Source organism: Micrasema longulum, unplaced genomic scaffold (genome assembly GCF_059751315.1).
Source record: "Micrasema longulum isolate JH-2025_06_02 unplaced genomic scaffold, ASM5975131v1 h1tg001831l, whole genome shotgun sequence".
Taxonomy (NCBI): Eukaryota; Metazoa; Arthropoda; class Insecta; order Trichoptera; family Brachycentridae; genus Micrasema; species Micrasema longulum.
The window spans coordinates 69,691-83,152 of NW_028279005.1; positions in this window are offsets into that span (position 1 = coordinate 69,691).

Genomic DNA, 13,462 nt, shown 5'->3' on the forward strand with positions numbered 1-13,462 from the left:
TAAAAATAAATAAATGAAGTAATTTATATTCCATATTTAATGGTTTAAATAGTATTTGTTGATAATGAAATATCTGTAAATATTATATCCCATTTCGCAAAACATGAGTACAGTAGCTAAAAAAAATTGTTCCTAATAACATTTTTTTGCTCTCCTGAAAAGTTACTCATTTGCAGTTAGACTCTTATGCCTGCTCATCAAAGATACATTTCTTCATTCGGTAAATAGTTAATTAAGATAATAAAACGCTTTGAGACATAAGCGAAGCTGTTTTAAATCTCGTTTACGAATTTTCCTTATTTCTTATTGAAAGTTTAGTAGAGCGAATAAAAGGAAAATTACGTACGGAATTTATTATAAGAGACAAAAAAATGATAAATGTAGTCAACATTAAGACTTAGTCAAATTTTATAAACCTCGCGAGGCATGTATGATTTACGTCCTTACGCACGACCCCATAAGGGAGCAATTCCCGTAAAATTTCCTGTGCTTTTGGACCCAATCCAAAGAATAAATTTTGTAATATGTCTTCACGAATTGCGTATTAAAACGAGAAATTCTAGGGGCCTATTATGCTCTAGGATGTTTTCCCTTTTAAATTAATGATTTTTTTATATACCTTTATTGTTAACTCTTGTGTGGCTGTGATGTCACACTAGTCTACATACGATACTAGACTTGATATATCTCTAAATTTATTTCAACAGAGAGGGAAAAAAAAATTCTGAGAAGGGAATATGGAAGTCTAGGCATTAACAGGGCTTATGACCTGTCATTGGCTGGTTTGAGTGGCCACTTTACACACTGTGTAACATTCACCATTCTGCCCATGTTTGAACATCCAAATTTCCTCAACTCTTCCATCTGTTGACTTGTGTGAAGTGGAAAAAAAATTTCCCTCTCTCTTGAAATAAATTTAAATATGAACAACTCCGTAGGGAGGAAATCCAGCCAGTCTGCAAGCATTTGGACATAATCAAACATTGTTGATAATATATCTCTCTTAATTTTTTAAATGATGAAGTTGTACATTTTTTTTATCTTCAAATATACATTTTTATAATGGATTTGGAAATTGAAATTTGTATGACTATGCTAGATTTTAATACAAAAAAATATTTATCTTTGCTACGCAAAGAATAAATGTGACGCCAATACACCAATACGTGTGTATAAAAGAGAACACTAATATAGAACTTATAACAAGAAAGACAGAGACGCTATTCTGTAGTCGGTGTTTGTGAGGAAAGAGTTTCATTTGGTTATTGACAGTGATAAAGAATGCGCGCACTCACGTAAGATGACCGGCGTAGTAACGAATTTAAATTTATTAATATGTTTATTTTTATAAATTATGGAAAATAAATTGTGTAACAGAATGTCTCCATGTTTTTTTTTAAATGTCTGAACTTTGGAATATTCCGTCATTTGCTTGTGGTAATACAATGTTACATCACTGCGTGCAAATGAATTATTTTCCACAGTTTTGTATGAGTAAAATCCATTTTTAGTCGGGAATTCTAGGAAAAAAATACACTAACCGCACCCACGTATTAAGTCTCATGTGGTGTTACTAATTGTCTAATTTTTGATACACAGCAAATCTACAATTATCCAGATAAACGAGTTCCAGACGTTTTCCGAATATGCAGAAATCCCGATAGTTCGATTAACCAGTTAATTAAGACAGTGTTTTGATATAAAACGCAAATTTTACTCAAATATTACATTTTTATTGTTTTTAAAATAACACAGCAAATTAGTATCACATTAAAAACTTACTCAAATATGTCCAGCAAAGTTATTTGCCCTTTTGTTTGTTAATTTAACAAACGCTTTATTTTGTATACGTTTAGTTGGCAATCCTGATGACTGGAGTTTAACTTAACCCCACACGAATTACAAGAACTAGAATCTTTTTTGGTATGATCTTCCGCTTTGTTTTTTTTATTTTTATTTATTTGAATTTTTTAGGGTGGGCCTTAACTGTTTACCTAGTTTAGATTAACGAAATAGAAATAATTGTAGAACTTAGAAACGTTTTTTTTTATTTCCAAAAACTACAATAATTTGATTTTTTTATGAAACCTAAGTTTTAAAAATTATATCGCTCAAGTGAGTTCCACCAGCTTGTTGACATTCTTTAAGGCGGATTCGAAAATTCTCAAAAACACGTTGACAAGTTGCACGTCGGATGGCGTTAATTTTCCGGACAATGTTTGGTTTTAAATGATTTATTGTTATTAAATTGTCTTCATAGACTCTTGATTTTGAGTACCCCATGAAAAATAATCACATGGTCTAAGATCAGGGCTCCAACGGCCACTCAAGGTGTCCTCCTCTTCAAATGAATTTCTCAGGAAACATCTCTTTTAAACAGTCGACGATTGGTTCATTCGGCTTCAACTCTTGGGTCAGTTGAATTTTAAAGGCTTTAAGATTTAAATCGTGGCGTAAAATTTTTCGTCAATCGGTTATTTTGTTGTTTAAGGCTTGACTTCTCTTATGAGTTGATTGTTGTGGATTTTTCTTTACTGATTCACTAATACGCTGAATAACTTCTGGTATCCTCGCTGACTTTGAGTTTCCTTCATTTATTATTCTTACTATTGAGCCGGTTGTCTCGAACATTTTGATCCATTTCTAAATAGACTTTGCGCTTAGTTCATGACTCATGTCTCGTCAACCAAAATGAGCCCGGTACATTCGTCTCGAAATCGTCACGGAATAATTGTTTACGTAATGTGCGTGAACACAGAACGCGCGCAGCTTTTCCGTGAATATTTAGATGCTAATAAAAAATCCACGGAACAGCGCATCTAACGCTACCCACCGCACTGTACCCGCCTAACGTATTATTAAAAAAATGATAAAACAAACCGCGAACACAAATAAGACCCACCCTGTATAAATATACATATTTGATACCTATCTATATTGAACTAGTGAATAAAACATGGATACGGAGCTTTATCTGGTTAGAAGAGTTTTCATATAACATAGCTCAGCCTGTTCTAAGATGGAGTTTTTTTTTTAAAAGTATACGTAGTTCTATACTAAAATAACAACAACAAAAAAAAACTACTTAATAATAAATGCATAGCTAATCAAATGTAAGAAATTAATAATCGTTGTTATATAAATATGAAGTACCTATGAGTATTTGTGCTAAAAATGCATTATTTTACTTAAACAAAAATAATATAGTAAAATTTATGATAAAAAACAAATTCAAAATAATGAAATACATGAGAATATTAAGAATATGTGTACCAATTATAAAAAATTAAACGTTTATTAATTTACATTATAGCCGCATTTTAAACTTTGTTTTCACCAACCACCAGTGTTGAGCTGCAGCCCTCATGTTAGTTGCGCTCGCAAGTATCAAGTTGGATCCAGCAAGTCCATTTAAAACCAAGATAAGGTTAGTGGTCTTCTTTCCTTATCCATCTCATTTGTTGGGATTGTGACCGATTGACACTGCATACTGCATATTGAAGATACGCACTTACATTCATTAATTTAATCACAGTCCACTCCACTCAATAATATCGTAAAATCTCGAGGGCTTGGTTCCCCGCTATTTCGCGCCCCGCATCCGCGAGGGAATTTGTTTCCCCACCAATATTGTTAGGTTAAGTCATGTTGTATTGTGTCTGATAAGTGTGCTTATCATCTAATATTAAGGTGGATTTTAAGTTTTTCTCCAAGGTTGTTTTTTAAATAGTAAGGTAAAACATTGTAGCTATACGAACAAAAATCATCAAAGGATTATCAATCATAAAGTACTGAAGTCGAGAATTACAAGCGCAGCGTCAAAACCGTCCGTCACACGTCCATAATTGTTTAACAAAAAAATGCACCGCTTTTGTTGAATACAATAGATCCAAATGGCGTCTCTATAACTGTGGCGCGTTATTACTCTGAGGTTTAATCCCATTTTATAGTATTTTGACTGAATTTTTAATGTGCTAGTGTTGTTGTTTTCTGGCATTATATTTGTGCATGTGAGAATTTTTGTTTAATATAATGTCATTGTCTTATATATTTACCAATAAAAAATTTTAAACAATTTTGAATGTCTGAATTTCTATCAAGTATTTCATGTCAAACTGGTGTTTTCCACACAGTTCAGTCTTTTTGGTCAAAAAGAGTAAGTTAATTATTTGTTTAATTATTTAAATATCAATCAAACAAACAAAAAAACCATCACGCAGTTACACTATAAGGGTACAATGAAAGCAACCACCTCTTTCTCAAAACTGTTTTATAAATAAATCTACCTTGTACAATCAAATACCACCAATTTCAAAATATAGAAACAGGACGTGCGAATTGAAGAATTATTTTTTCCAGAAGTACTTTGAATAAATAATGTTAGTTTATCCAGAGAATGCGCATCTTGAACATATATCTTTTAATATTTTACCGTTTTTGCTTGTATATGTAATTTTTAATACTATTTAAATGTTATTTGTGTTTTTTTTATAATTCTTTTAGCATGTATACATAATTTCAATACGTTTTTGAAAAAAAAAAATTAACCTGTATTGGGTGTGCGCATATTTTGTTAATTAAAAAAAATGATTTTATTTTGTACTAGTTCAGTATGTATATATACATACATGTAATTTTTAGACTTTTTCAATTTTCTTTCCCAGATTGCATAATGTAAACATTATTTTGAATTTATTTCCATGCCTAGTATTCTGTTTATTTTGTTATTTTCAAGTATTTTTCATACTCTTATTAATTTGTAGTATATCATAATTTTAATTTTTCTGCTTTTGTAAATAATATTATAGTTTAAAATGTAAAAACGTCTTTAAATAAATTTGTTATCTGTATGTCCCTTAATGAGTTTTTTTTTTAAACTCCTTGGGAATATTGTATATAATTATGTATAATATATTTTCAATTTAATAAAAAAAAAAATTAAAAAAATACTTTTGACTTCGACATTTTACTAGACTCTACAACATCGCTTAAAAATAATATTCTAAGAAAAAAAAAATTAAACTGTATTTTCCTCAATTACATTTTTTTATGATACCTTTACTCGCATACACACATATACACACCCTCCCACCCACCCTCTTTCACTTACACACACACACACACATACACACCCTGTTTTGACATACCTAGTAAAAAATTTAAGCTGTAATTGGAATACAACTAAAATGTCATTTTATACCTAAGCATTATTCTCCCTACTTGTTGTTTTGATATATTTATTGTGTTGTATTCTGTTGCCTTCATAAAATTTATAAAAATGTTTTTTTTTATATTATTTTTTTTTTTAATCTGTGTCTTTTTTCAGTTTTGCATATTCGATATCAATTTTAAAAAAACTCATTAAGTGAAAATTCTGTTTTTCTTAGCGATCAAACTGAAACTGATCAATCACAGCATTGTTGAATTAACTACCTGGTAAAATAAGAAGTCTAACATTACTAGACACTCCAACAAGGATCTAGTTCTACGGAGAGGAGTCAATACTTTTTTGGCTCAAAGGCAGCAATATTATATAGGCCCAAGGGTATATCACCTTATCCCAGTTTCGTGGAAATGTAGTGGGAGTGCCAGGCTGAGGAAGGTGTTGACTGCATTCTTAATCCATATTGGTCGAAGGGAGTCAGAGAATTTGTTGTCCGATGAAGAAGGACGTAAGCTGGTTGCTTGTTTTACTAGTAATGACTTAGGACTTAGAATATAGATATTTTGGTATTATTTATGTTTTCTCTGGATATTCATTGTTTACCTTTAAGACTGAAAAAGCACACATTATAATAAAACTGTAAATACTTTTAAATATCATTATAAAAAAATAAAAAAATTACTGCCTTAGAACGGGGAAGCTATCCCGAGTTAGGCAGTTTAGATGAACCAACAGCAAAAATAAAAAAAATGTATGTTTACTTTTACTACTGAATTAAATTGTTGTAAAAATAATTACTTGTATATTGCTGTAATAAATATGTAAAAAAATAAAAATAAGAAAAAATGTTTTCGAGCGTTACCTAGTAGGTGAATTGGTTCAGCCGGATGAATCTCACCCACATTATAAATTGTTTCAGCTCTTTTACTTTACAAAAATCAACAAATGGTAAAATTGAGTAAATGTTGATGTTAAAACTCAAGTCTAAAGTGGCCATTTAAACCAGCCAGGTCATAAGCCCTGTAAATGCCTAGATTTCCATATTCCTTCTCAAAAATGTTTTTTCTCTCTGTTGCAACATATTTAAATATGAATAACTCCCTAGTCAAGAAATCCAACCAGTCTGCAAGCATTTGGACATACTCAAAACATTGGTGAATATTATTTTTATTATTTTGAACCAGTTCTTTGATTGCGCGCTGTTTTATCAATTTCTTGCTTCTTATTATTTACAAAATATTTCAACTTGTATCCCTCAGTTGGATTGGTTTTTTTAAATATTTATTTACATACATAAGTTTAGTGTTCATTATTTGAGTCATAAGTCCAGTTAGAGACGCTCCTTCTTTATTTACATTTAAGTCAAGATTGAAATGTCACTATCTAAATATTTAAATTGTTTCTCTATCCTTCTCCTTTTCTCCCATCCTCTCTCCTCTCTTGATAGAATAGTGTTAATTTGTTTTTAATATATTTTTATTTTGTTAAACTTTGTTTTTAATTTTTGTATAAAATTGTTGGATACAATATGTCCATGAATTTATAATTTTCTCAAACTGAACGATTTGGGTAGGTAAGAAGAAATTGCCTTAAGGAAATATGCCCGCCCTTTATGTATATATATTGTATATGTGTATAAAGTGTAAAATAAATGAATAAGGATCGAAAACATAAAAAACATTAAAAATATTTTTTTTTCAAAACTTATAATTTTTTAAAAAATATATTGGTAAACAGTAATCTCAAACATTCGGAAAATCATCAAGGAGTTTCCTACTCAAATCCCTCCCACAAAAGAAAATCCAGTCCTTAACTATTTGCTTGAAAATATTTTTTGTCGTTGAGAGCTTAATACATACAGATATTGATTAAACGAAATCATTTTCACTGTAAAATTCAAATGAAACACGATCCACCAATAAAAAGCTGTAAATTCAAAGGTCGGACGTCCAAATATCATTTATTTCACGTTAGTCAAAACCATGTTCTATTTGTAGAATTTAAGTAATAATAATTGCGTCTCGTCGGTTTGAACTACCAGCGTCTTCGCCTGTTTCAGGGCATATATTTTCTCTTGTGATCCGATATATCCTGCTTTCCTTCGCCAGTCTTAATTTACCCTCGGGGAGGCGACAGTAGCGTGCGCTGACATACAAATGAGTAATACATTATTTTACAAAATCAATTTTACTATAGGAGGGGTGCGCGTGAGTTGATTTGAGGTTAAATGAGAAAGATGGATTATAGAAAGTAGCCAGTCAAGAATTTTGAAAAATTATGTTTGATGAAATGAAATTGATGTTTTCGAGTGCAATAAGATCATTTCTATATTCCGCTAAAAACAACCAGTTTGCTTTCATACAAAAAACCGTATTAATCACTATCTCAAAATGGTATCGATTGCAAAGATGGCATTTTTCAATTTGCAGAAAACACCCACAGCACTAGAAAAATCTCAGGTTACTTAAAAAATCATTCAAACTGGTCTAATAAATAATAAAATTCTTAACAAATAACAACAGGGATGGAGAATACCTTAAATAAGGGAAAATGGAAGTCTTGGCATTTACATATGACCTGTTATTGGCTTGTTTAAGTGGCCACTTTACGAACTGTGTAACATTCACCATTTTGCCTATGTTTAAACATCCATATTTCTTTAATTCTTCTATTTGTTGATTTTATTCTTCATCCCTGTTGTAATTTGTTAATCTTTATGACTCTCGAGGGGGTAAAATCCAGTCTTTTGTCTACGAACATTTGGACAAACTCAAATATTGTAATAAAACTCTTGTTTGTAAAATGAAAAAAAAAACTAATGCATTCATTGTTTATCATTTTTTAAAGTTAAAAACATTCCAACGGTTGTGTAGATAAGATTATTATGTTTTTTTACAAAGGTGCTATTATCTCCTATGGCTGGCTGCTTTATGCATAACAACGTTCAATTAAAGTTGTTTATTGAGTAGTTACACACAAGTTACATCCTGTTATCTTGTACTGAAGGAATTTTCAATAGCAAACACTGGCGGAGAGCTGTGGGTAGGCGACACGAAATGCCAAGATGAAATGTAGTGCGTTCTTCCGATTCACGGCGTTAAATATCTTGTACGAGCTAGCGTTGCAGCGGACTACGCGTTGCGAGCCAAAGCCGAGTTGGGTCCTGTCAACCTCACGGCTGCTGGTGTTGCTCGCCATAACACAAAACTTATGTCTTAAAATGCTGATCTAAAAAAAATCCATCAGGAACGGTGCCGTACCGTTTTGCAGCAAGCAAGCAAAATATTTTGTAGTTCAGGTATTTGAAAATAAAATAAAGACAATTTTTATTTAAAATAAGTAAACCTTTATTTATCGTGAAAACAATCATCATCATCATCATTCCTTTTCCACACTTTATGGTGCATAGAGCACGGCATTGGTTAACCGATTGCAGCGTATCTTGTTTTTTTTTTTGTTGCACGAAGGTAAGATGGTCAGTCTTACGCTTCAGGTACCAGTCCAGAGACTGAGAAATATTTTAGTGTAAAAATGCCCTTTTAAATAAAAATCTCATGTCGACTTAGTCGGAAATCGAAGATTATAGATCGAAAACCCAAGATATTTTGCATGGTAGGCAAATGCGATTACTACAACACTTCGAGGCCGACGAAATCAATACATAAAGAAATAAAAACCACACTTTTTTAAAGAAAAAAAAACACACTTTTTTAAAGAGAAATACGAGAGTTTTTATTATTAACTCAAATATTTTAATTTTTAAACCATTCCCTAAAAGTCGTAAATAACTTGAGCTGTTAAATGGGAATCGAGTTGTATTAGAGTGAGATTTGAACCTGGGATCTTTAGTCCGTGAGTTTACAATACCACCACGGGACCACAGTCATGTTCAAAAGCTTTAGGTTGTCAAAAAAAAGACAGGCTCTTATGTGTGGCGAGCGTACCAAATAAAGTAAAATAGAATAAAAAATGCATAACAAATAAGAAACAATTAATAAATTAACAATTGAAAAATAAAAAAAATTCACACTTTTAAAAAACAAAAAAAAAACATTTAATATTCACAAGCACTCATACTCAATGTGTATCTCTTTTGGGTGGTCCAGTGTAGATTGGATTCGTTTGGAATTTACGGCTACCATTGCAGGACCCACCTTCAGGAGACTCTGAAGAGAGTTTGAAGATGGGTCCTGTAATAGTAGCCAAAACATTGGAACGAATCCGACTTACACGTGATCACCTAAAAAATACACATATTGATAACAGTTACCTTGTTAACTTACGGACCTATTAAAAGAGATTTACTGTTCGTCAAGAATGATATAATTTAAGTATGTTATAGAAAAATAAATGAAAAACCATATATATGGTGGTGATTGAATAAGCGTGCACTACCGCTCACTGCCAATAGTTGATTGATTTAAACGAATGAAAAAAACACACGATGCATTCTTAAAAATAAGCTAAAAATACCTATCTTTTATGACCTGTTAGCAACAGAAGAAGATCCCGCATAAACGATCACCTAACATGCAATAATTACTGTCAAAGCGTATGGAACGCTCCTGATAACCAGTCAAACAAATCATCCCCCAACCAATCTGTGCCATCCCTACTTACCCTTTACCAGCTGTGACTGGAAATGATAAGATTTTAAGGCTTAACGTGGAATCGGTTGATTTGTACATGCATACGAATGATTATGTTTAAATGTCTGACCTTGGATATTTTATATTCAAACGATTTTTTTAAATTAATTTAACAGGTTTCAGTAGCTCAATCACAAATAACTATTGACGTCCTAATAAGCGACGTGATAACGATTTATCACTATGGTTGTTAATCATATTCGCGATCACAATGCAACATCCGTAAACACCTAATATTAAATGTCAAAATATTTACGTTTTACGTATAATCCTGCTGCGCAATCACACGTTTGAATTTCACCGGCGTAAATATGGAAAATATTCCAAAACTGCTATTTTTTTTTATTGATTTATTATTTAACATGTTATTTGTTGCATTAAGCTGGCGGTTAGCAAACTAAATGTCAAGAAAAGCAGTCGCCACAGTAATTGTAATTTAATTTTCACTTTTTTGTATTAGATACTATTGCTAATACTAACTATTTTGCAAACGCAATATATTGTATTATTTTTTATGGTCAACGTCGATTTTTCGCCAGTGAACTGTATTTTTTTACGAGGAAAACAAAAAAAAACCAGCACGAGCGTCGACGCGTTGACTTATGAGTTGCGATAACTCAAGCATGTTCACTAACAAATTACAACAGAGATGGAGAATACCTTAAATAAGGGAATATGAAAGTCTAGGTATTTATAGGGCTTGTGATCTGTCGTTGGCTGGTTAAAGTGGCCACTTTACACCCTGTGTAACTTTCACCATTTTGCATGTTGTTTCACAAAAAATTACAATTAAAATGACATGCATTTAAATAAGCAAACCTTACATGTACCGATTTAAAAAAAACTTACATGCACGAAAACTTAAGGAAAGAACAATTTAATAATTTTTATATTTTGTAAGCCGTTATTTTAATAATACTTATGATAATAAATGAAGAAGAATGTGATCACGCCACTTGCCCGTTAGCAGATACACACTCGATAATGCTGGTTCGCGGGATGCGTTATCCTTTGTTCACTTTGCTACAGAACCCTAAATATAATGATTGCAATTCGTTCCTTATTTTAGGTTCTGGCACCTTTATTGCGGGTTATTCTTTTGCGGCAGTCGGGATCAGATCCGATCTTGTTGTCAGGAAGGAGGAGCACTTGACGAATTACACAACATGGAAAATTGATAGTTATTGATGGCAAAATATTTTTTGTAATCGCGGGGAGAATATAAGAAATTACATGTACCCACGCTCGGTTCAGTTGTTGTTCTGGCGCCGGAACAATATAGGTACCCAGGGTAGGTGAAATGCAACATCTTAACCAGGGTCCCGTAGGTAGTAAACAAATCCGAACGCCTCATCCTAGCAAATGTGATATTTATATAATATATATCTATGTGTGCACATGTGGCGTAGCCAGAATGCTTTACGTTAATACTATATCTACAAATGTATCCAAATCAAACCTGGTTCTTATACAATCAACTATATTGGTAATTTATTAAAACACCCTTTCAAATAATTATTTAATATCAACCATGTCAGGAATCGATCCCGAGACTTCTCGATGGTAGGTAAACGCGCTGATTATTGAGTCACGAAACCGGCAAGTGAATCTCAAAAATATTAAAACAACAATGATTTTAAAAAATATGCTTTAAATAGACAACCCTTACCTGCTATGGATGTGAAAATATTGGATGTGAGAAATAGTTAAAATGCGATCGGGTTGTGGTCCTGTGGCTAGTGTCGGACTCACGGACCAAAGGTCTGTGGTTCAAATCCCACTATACCCCAACTTGATTCCATTTTCTAATAGTGAGTTATTTACAACTCGTTGAAAATGGCCCTCAAAATTAAATATTGGGGTAAATCATTAGAACGCAAATATTTCTTTCAAAAAAAAAAAAAAAAAAGAAGAGCGTGAGTTTAATAGATATAGGTGACCATTACAATATTTTTTTGATTTTTGATCTAATGAAAATATTTTTTTAAAGCATTTCTTATGTGAAGTTATTCCACATCATTTGCTTTAAATCCTTTATTATATGTATGTAAGGTTTGAATAAATTTTTTAGGTGATTTGCGATTTCGGCGAAATTGTTATTATGAAGACACCTCACGTGGTTTTCAACACGAATATCAAAATTTCTTGATGTTCTTCTCAGTTAAACTGAAGTAATATTAGAACTATTTTTCTTTGTTTATTAAGTATATTACAAAAAATTAAGATACATTTATAGTTGAGACAAGAAATTCCTGGTGACAGTTAACCTCCAATGTACAAGAATGTCAATGTTTCACATGCAAAAATGAAATCAATAATTTTATAAAAATTACTTTTACGAACTTTAAAATGACCTTATGTTTTTAGTTTTCGGTTGATAAACTTTGGTATCGTCGATAAAAATATTAGATAAAAACATTGACTGACTTGCTAAAATTACTTTTGAACATAAAATCATATTAAAGCGCCTTTTTTGCACCCCAATTTCGGAGTAGGAACCCTAACAAGTCAAGAGATAACAATTTTTCGTTTCTACGCATCTTATCTCATATATCACATCAGTTAATTTATTTTTAGGCATTTACTTTTTTCTCGTGATGCAAATTCGCCAAAAAAGTAAAATTCCGTGAAGAATTTTTGAAACAAAAATCTCCCTTCCATTGTCATCTTCTGTTTCATCATCATTTCCTTATCCGCACCAAGTGGTGCATAGAGCACTGCATTGTTACTTCAACTGCAGTATATCTCTATCATTTTCGTTACACGCAAAAAAATGTAAACACTTTTACGCCTCCGGTGTCAGTCAAGGAACATTGAAAAATTTCAGACTAGAACCGTCTTAAAAAAAATTGAAATCAAACCTACTAGGTATCGAACTCAGAATCTGAATAACAGTAAGCACATTTGTCAACCACTACAAATGAAGTGAACTTATTTCTACTCAATTTCCCTTTAACCTAAGAGTAGTCTCACGAATACATCGGATGGGCAAAACTTGAAGAACTCTCATGCGGAGGTGTGTATAATAAAAAAATACAAATAACAATGGGAAAAAAACTCTATAACAGTAATATTCCAAATTTCTAATGGGATCAACATTTGCAGTAAAAATTCAATTATTAAATTGGTCAAGAAAAACAAAAATTAGCCCAGCACATCTTAAAGATTTCCAAATGATTTAAATTACCAAAATTGTTTACTAAACATTGCCAGCAAAATACGTAATAAAAAGCATATTTTTTTTATTGCATCCCTCCAAATGTGAAGAAATAATGATTTAATAATTCGTTAATAACATCAAAGGGCTTCTTTTAACAAAAAAATAACTTTATGATATAAACAAAACAACTTCATAAAAATGTGTATACGAATATTTTTTTGTGTATGTGAAAGTTCTGTTTTCTTTTCTCTCAGTGTCATTCTTGAAAATTATTTTTTTACTATCGTGAACTTGTTTCAAATTTGTCGTGGTTTGATAGGATAGTGTGCTGCTGCGGTAGTTGTTGTGTGGTTTTAGTGATTGTGTCAAATCACACACGAATAAAAAAACTTTTTTTTTTTTTTTGTGAAATTCCATTATTGAAGATACTTGTGAAATTTTATCGACGAATACCTTCAAATTGTTTGTTTTCTAGTATTAATCTTTGTT